This window comes from Haemaphysalis longicornis, unplaced genomic scaffold (genome assembly GCF_048455015.1).
Source record: "Haemaphysalis longicornis isolate Haplotype H1 unplaced genomic scaffold, Haemaphysalis longicornis Haplotype H1 scaffold_7, whole genome shotgun sequence".
NCBI lineage: Eukaryota > Metazoa > Arthropoda > Arachnida > Ixodida > Ixodidae > Haemaphysalis > Haemaphysalis longicornis.
The window spans coordinates 188,575,775-188,583,644 of NW_027526422.1; positions in this window are offsets into that span (position 1 = coordinate 188,575,775).

Here is a 7,870-nt window from a genome sequence, read left to right on the forward strand (position 1 = left end):
GCGCATAATACGTATTTTGTAAGCGAAAGTGCCACTTGTATGTAATTGTAGCTTGTATCAACGTGTTGCAGCGCAGCACAAGACGAGGGACAAAAACGCAGTAGACACACATCGCACTGTGTGTCTTCTCCTTATGTACCAACTCGCCAAAACCACTACTCTGCTGTAACTGGTATGCATTCATGTGTCTTGTACGTTGGCTACAACAGCATTTGCCTTGTTTATGCGGCACTTTTGTCGTCAAACAGATCAACGGCTTTATGATTTTAACCGCCCCCCCCACCCCCCCCCCCCACCCAACATCCAGAATTGCTGTTGGTGATCCTGAAATGCTCTTTTGGGGGTACTTGGTTCATTTGCTCTCATTTATATTCTATTGGAGCATGCTCGGCGCATTTTTGTTACCGACGACCGATGTAGACCAACCACCGGCGGGCCACGACGGTGACTTGCTTGATCTTGTCCCCTCCATCATGCTGGCGCCATGGCTTGTAATAACTCAGCGAGGTTCTGTCCTTTTACAGCTACAGAAATGATACCATCGTAGTCTTGACACTTTTATCAGAAAAGTCGTTAAATTGTATTTTGGATGAAACAGTTTGGAGCTCTTCCATATTATATTTCCCTCTTTCCCTTTTTTTCACTCTATTTCTGGTCCCACACATGGATGTGTAATTTACGCTTTATGTTAACCTAGGGATTTGGGAAGCCAGGCATGTCCTGCTCAGAGAGATGATTTCGCCTTCACGTAAAATAAGTGGACTTCTTTGTTTCTTTTCGAGATATCACACATTGCTTCTTATTTTGTGTATGCCCCCATGCACAGCTCTTTGATGTTTTTTTTTATCGCTTACTCTCCGCATTTCATCCGCGCTTGGGGCGGCGAGATTCAGTGCCCGTAATCATTCAGATTTTTTAGCCCATTTCAATAACTCCGCACACAGTAAATACATTTGTAAATACATTTGTACCACACACGCGAATCTGACAACATCCAGTTTACAGGGCGAGCCTGTACCTGATAATGCTACGATGACGCATCCAGATTCCGGCGGCACGCTTCACAATTATCGCCCTCACGCTCTCACAATTATCACTCTCACACACACGCACAGACACACACACGCACGCGCACACGCACAGAAACGCGCACCCACGCACATACGCACACACGCACGCACGCACGCACGCGAACGCACAGAAGCGCGCGCGCGCGCGCATGCAAGCACGCACGCACGCACACACGCAAGCACGCACGCACGCACACACGCGTGTACGCGCACACGCGCGCACACACACACACACGCGCACACGCACACGCACAGAAACGCGCACCCACGCACATACGTGCACACGCATCCACGCACGCACGCGAACGCACAGAAGCGCGCGCGCACGCATGCACGCACGCACGAACACACGCATGCACGCACGCACGCACGCACGCACACACGCGCGTCCGCGCACACGCGCGCAAACACACACACACGCGTGCGCACATGCACACGCACAGAAACGCGCACCCACGCACATACGCGCACACGCATCCACGCACGCACGCGAACGCACAGAAGCGCGCGCGCGCTCGCACGCACACGCACACACACACACGCACACGCACACGCGCACGCCCACACACACACACACACACACACACACACACGCGCACTCACGCACGCACACACACACACACATACATGCACACACGCACGCATGCACGCTCCCGCGCACATACACAGACGCACCCACAAACACACGCAGGCACGGACATGCACACACGTACACATACACTCGCTGACACGCAAGCACATGAACACGAAGGCACACGTAGGTGCAAGCCAGAGCTCTTTGATGTTACTTGATGTTCTCTAGAGTTACTTTGATACAAAGTAACTCGGGGTGCAAGCATGCCAGTAAAATTTGACGCCAAAGTAGCATCGCGATTTCATGCAATTAATTATCTTGCATTGTATTTTCTGGAGATTTTTCACACCTATCTTTTAGAATTGCGAAATCAGTTTACCACGTCCATATAACTCACGAATAACCGTTGCTGTCCGGAATAAATCAGAGTGCTACTCAAAGATTCTTGATCAATTCGATAGCAACTTCCGTGCCTTGCCTGTACCTTGAAATACTTCATAGAAAGATACGCAGCACGCACGCGTCCCACGTCGGGGAACTATACGAATACAGTGTGGCTAAAGCGAACGACCCGTGTGTACAGGAATAGCGACGTCCCTTGCTCAGTGGAACACCGCCGTGATTTCAGGGTTGCGGGAAGCAAAAACACAACTACCCAGGATACAGTCATCACACAACGGCAACGCAAAATTTAGCAATTTACCCGCCGCCGTGGCTCAGGCTAAGGCGCTGCGCTGCTGAGCACGAGGTCGCGGGTTCGATTCCCGGCCGCGGCGGCCGCTGTTCTGATGGAGGCGAAAAGCAAAAACGCCCGTGTGCACTAGATTTCGGCGCACGTTAAAGATCCCCAGGCGATCAAAATTAATCCGAAGCCCTCCACTGCGGCGCGCCTCATCGCCTGCGTTGCGTCGGCGCGATAAAACCCTACAATCAATCAAAATTTAGCGATTTAAAAAAGCGAAAAGCAAGCACACGGGAATGTTCCCATAGCAACCCTGCAGTACCCGTGCACTACCGGACAGCCTAAACAAATATGTCCAGATGCCCGTCACTGCGTGGCTGCGACAAAAGCGCAGCGAAGATGCGGGTGCCATCCCGGCCGCTCTTCAGATGGAGGCGAGAAGGAACAACGTCCCCGTGTCGAGATTTCTCAGAACGATCTGCAGGTGGTTGTAATTCATCCGGAGCTCCCCACTATCGCGCGCTTATATCCCAGATGTGGCTGCAGCGTGTTACAGTCCCAAATTTTCAATTTTTGCAAAGCGCACCAGGCGCAGTCCACGCCGAGTTGACCTCATGCCCGTACATGGTACACCACGTTCGGAAGTCGCCTTGTAGTCACGGCGTCAGCAGGCGCATATTCGTTATCTCGCCGCTGCCTCAGCTGGCTGCGACGCGCGTCTGTCTCAGCCACGTGAACGCTGCGACTATTTATAACGCTGCGTCATGTAGTCTTGGACAATGCGTGAGACTGCCCAGTTCGCGTTATCTGTTACAGTAAACGGTCTATTTTTCTCTTTAAACGTTGTTAACGGAACGTTGAAAGGTAGTTTCAGGAAGTACAGAAATTTTGCATTCGTTGCAGGCATTCAATTAATCTGCATGGGTCTTTCCATGGTTCGAAAGAAAGCAAGAGCGCATCAGACAGGACGGAAAGAGAAGTATAAAAAACACTTGCGCAAGTGTTTGTCAAGTTCTCTTCGTGTTCCGCCTGATGCGCGGGTTTCTTAGAAACTTATGTATTGATCAGCCCAACTTTTCACTCTTGTTTCTGGCGTTATTTTCTGGTAATTACTGGGTCAGTGCTGGAGGTTAATTTTTACCAATTGCTTTAAATGTTTTTCGGACGTGTCGATTTCGAATAGTGCACAATTGAGTATGCATTGTTCTTTGCGTTGTCTGTACATATTAACATTGAAGCTTCTCTTCCAAAAAGTCCAAAAATATTCATGAATGATCATACATACGTGCAAAATCTTCTGTGTTAGCTGAATTTTTCCGTTTTCTGGAATGTTTGGTTTATTTAGGAAGACGCCTACGTTCACGGCCCCCAAAGCGTGCAACCACGCACTATTTTATTTATTTAGTTGAAGCGCTCACCAACAGTGGTGTGCCTTCTCGGGTGAGGCACTGGGTAAATGAGGAATATAAGGCATACAGAGGCAACACATAAGCAAGGGTAGTAAATCAAAAATGGGTAAAAGAAATGTGTGGGTATACGGGGTGTTTCATCGAGACTAATTATTTTAAAAAAATTGGATTTTGGAAGTAAACCTGTTTTTCTTGCGCTAAGTGATCAGGGGCCGTGGCAGGTGCCAAGTGCTATTTATGGAAATAAGTAACTTGACTTGATTAATCACCGTTTCAATTATCCTAAGTTAGATGCTTGATTGTAATGATTAACTAGTAGATGATCATGAGTTCATCTCGTATCGATTATTGCATTTCCGAAATTGTAACTGCGTGCAGAGGTACAGCACTCAGAACCTAAGCACACCAGATGAGGATAAAGGGCTCCGGGTGGAAGCTGAGCGCCGCGAAGCTGCGCCCTCAGGCTCATGTCACTCGGAGCTGTACATGCCACACGCACGCCGGGCTTTATCTTCGGCCAGAACAGAAGCAAGGGGCACCTGAACAGCCGAAAAGCATCTGATAGCCGGATTTATAGGTTACAAAGTTCCCAATCGGGGAGTTATTACGTCTAAACAATCTTCGGTCGGCCCATGTGGCCACCGAAACAATGACAAAAAAAGCGCTCCGACATTGGGAATGAGCGTCTCGGGTTACTGTGTTACTGGTGAACTAAGGGAGAGCATGTTTTGGCCCAAACGGATAACCGTTGGACCACCGTGGTAACGGAATGACTACCCTGAAATGAGAATAGAAAGAGCAGAAGACCGCAAGCGCTATGAAAGAATGAAATAAAGAAATTAAGCGTAAATGAGTTATTCGGACAGTGCAATATAAAAGCAGTTGAACTTCCACGGGAAACGCCCTTGATAGGCAGATCATTCATTCATTCATACATATCTGCATACATACATACATACACACACACATACATACATACATACATACATACATACATACATACATACATACATGCATACATACATACATACATACATACATACATACATACATACATACATACATACATACATACATACATACATACATACATACATACATACATACACACCTGCGTATGCACATACGTACGTACGTACGTATGCACGTACGTACGTACACTACTCAATTTACGCAGTGTGGACGTATTATGAAAAATTGAGGAGAAACGTGCGATAATTTAAGTAAACCGGCATCAAATTTCGTTAGTCACATTTAGCTCAATGTATAACATATGACTTTAGCTTTACGGTAACGTTTACGTAAGCTGTGACCTACGCATTGCACTTGTTACATGCGCTTTCGTAGTTCCGTAATATTTGTGGTCACAATAATTTGTTATATTTATTTACAAAAATAAACAATACAACAAAACGCCTAAAATAAGTGCGCTGCGTAGGATTTAAAGCCGTCTAAATAGAATATCTTGGTACACCAAACACATTTCGTGGAAAATAACAAAAAGAACGAGCTAAGAGAGAAATCACCATTGTTACGTAGAGGAAGAACCGGTCATAAAAGAGCGTTCTAAGCAGAGCCATGGCTGGATCCCATCCGCAACACCCCTTTTCCCGTTTCGCTTCTCGTGCTAAAAACACCGGGCAGCTAGCGAAATTAAATTGTCCAAGAACTCACAAGTCGTCGCAGCAATGGTCACAATTACTACAGTTCGAACCACTATGCGCGTAGCTTAGATTGGGCTTAATAGTGTGATCGGGAAAGTGATAGTTCTTCTTGTTTGAGGATTTTTTGACGAAATGTTATCTCGTCGATACTACGTACAATCGTGTACTTTTAATTCAAATCCCATGTCACATTGTACGAAACTTTTCAAAAGCAATACAGCGGTAAACATTCCAACTAAGCTGTTTCACTATTCGAGAAATGTTATAAATGATGGTATATCGACTGCGGATAATATTAAGGAAGAAATTTCATCACAGAACAAACATGTTTGCATGTTAAAAGCGAAGCGGGTGACAACTTTAGGCACCCTTCTTCACCTAGAAGGACTGATAAAGCTGTAGTTATTGCCGGCACAGCGCCGCACAGCGTGATTTGCTCGCCCGCAAGAGATGTGTTTTCAGTTTCTGCTCTGACATTGATTGATTGATTGTTTGGTTTAACGCGCCGACGCAACGCAGGCGATGAGGCGCGCCGTAGTGGAGGGCTCCGGATTAATTTTGACCACCTGGGGATCTTTATCGTGCGCCGAAATCTCGTACACACGGGCGTTTTTGCTTTTCGCCTCCATCAGAAAAGCGGCCGCCGCGGCCGGGAATCGAACCCGCGACCTTGTGCTCAGCAGCGCAACGCCTTAGCCACTGAGCCACCGCGGCGGGTTCTGCTCTGACATTGGTGTGATTTTCTTCATGCGTAACACTCGCAATCGTCCTTGCAGTAATTTAACACGCATAAGTGGGATAGAATTCTCCTTGAAGAAGTCACGTTTCCTGGCTTCCACAGAAGCACAGCGAACCAAGCTTCTATCCCGCAAACGGCAGGATTGACAACGAATGCTGAGGAAAGCCTGCAGCTCAGTAGGTCCACACGCACTCCTTGCCGCTTTCGTAGCTCGCCGCAATGCTCTTCTGTCGGTCGGAGCCATGTAACCGCCGCCGTTTATGCTAGCGCGAAAGTGAATTGTGTATACGCGCTGTCGCATTTCTGTGTTCTTACCTGTGCGCGTAGATTGATACCAAAGGTTTAGAAAACCTCTAAATACATTTTCTGTCGCCTTCTTAGACGCAGTGGCCTTATCTGGGAGTCGCAGGAAATGAATGTATCTTTTCATTCGCGCCACTAGAAGCACCCTCCTCGCCCTCTTTGCAAGTCGCCGACTTCGTGTTGACCAGAAAAAACAACAGCATGGAAAAACGCAAAAAGAAACATCTGGGCCAAGTCATGCCGGTATTCATTCCGTACTGATATCTGACATTGTTGGCCAAGATCTTCGGTCGTATCAGGGAACGCTCGTGTCATCGCACGAGCGATGCATGCCGTCCTCGGAGCTATATTTCCTTTCGTGCGGCGGAATAAAGCGTGCTTCGGTGTCCTGGTTGTTTTTACACTGCTAGATTGCAACTACCTGACGCAGCTTTTTGGGGGCGGTACGTGATGCCATCTATGAAGCGAAAAAGTGCGAATCTGAGTTGGCGCCGAACTGCTGAACCCTCTTAAGGCAATGGCGTCACGACTGCAGCCCGGCCCTCGCTGGTAGCTTTTCAAGGCTTGCATGTGCGGCGCCTCTTCCCTCGTGTCCACCACTTTCCCTAGAAAGCTTCCGTGAGACGGCGTAGTGCTCGTTCAGGGGAAGTCACCTCCTTTGCCGGCACCTCTTTCTTGTTCTTTGTAGCCTCCTATGCCTTTTTTTTGTCCATGACACACTGGGACGCCCGGCCCTGCGGTTTTCGCATAGGTGCGAACGCACGCGCTCTCGGCGTGGCCAAAACGGTGAGAACTCAGTGAGGCACACGACGTTCACGTCGAGAGAGAGAGAAAATATTTTAAGGAGCTCAAATGTGAGAGTGGAACCCTAGTCCGGGAATCCAAGCGTTGCCCTCGCCGTCTTGGCCCGGGTCACCAGGAGAGTCTGGTCCTCATGTTGACAGCTTGTTAACAGTGTCTCCCACAGCTCAGGAAAAGAGCAGGTGAGGAGGGGTGGTAGGGCTGGGTTTTTTTTTTTTTAATTCGCATTTTTGCCATGCGGCATATAAAGAAAAGATAAGACATTAGGTAGAATAAAAATACCGGGTACAAAAGCACAGGTAGTCAAGAAATTGATGACCCTGTACAAGTCTAAAGGTAGGCATGGAGTCCGGTCTGATGTAAAAAGTTCAGCAGCGACCTGCAGTAGCGGTCTTCGTTCACCCACCGGTTGAAGTCCCCCGGTTTATCCCACCGAAGACCAACCACTCTTAGCGCACTGTCCCGAGCTGTTCTGGTTCCTGTGCACGTCCACAAGAGATGATTAACATCAGCTGCAGCCGCCGAAGCCGGACACTTGGGACATGTTCCTGGGTCTTCTGGTGCGGGTCTCCAAGTCCAGGTGACTGAAGGTGTGAGAGCCACCCCAGCCCGAAGCCTCCTCAGAGAA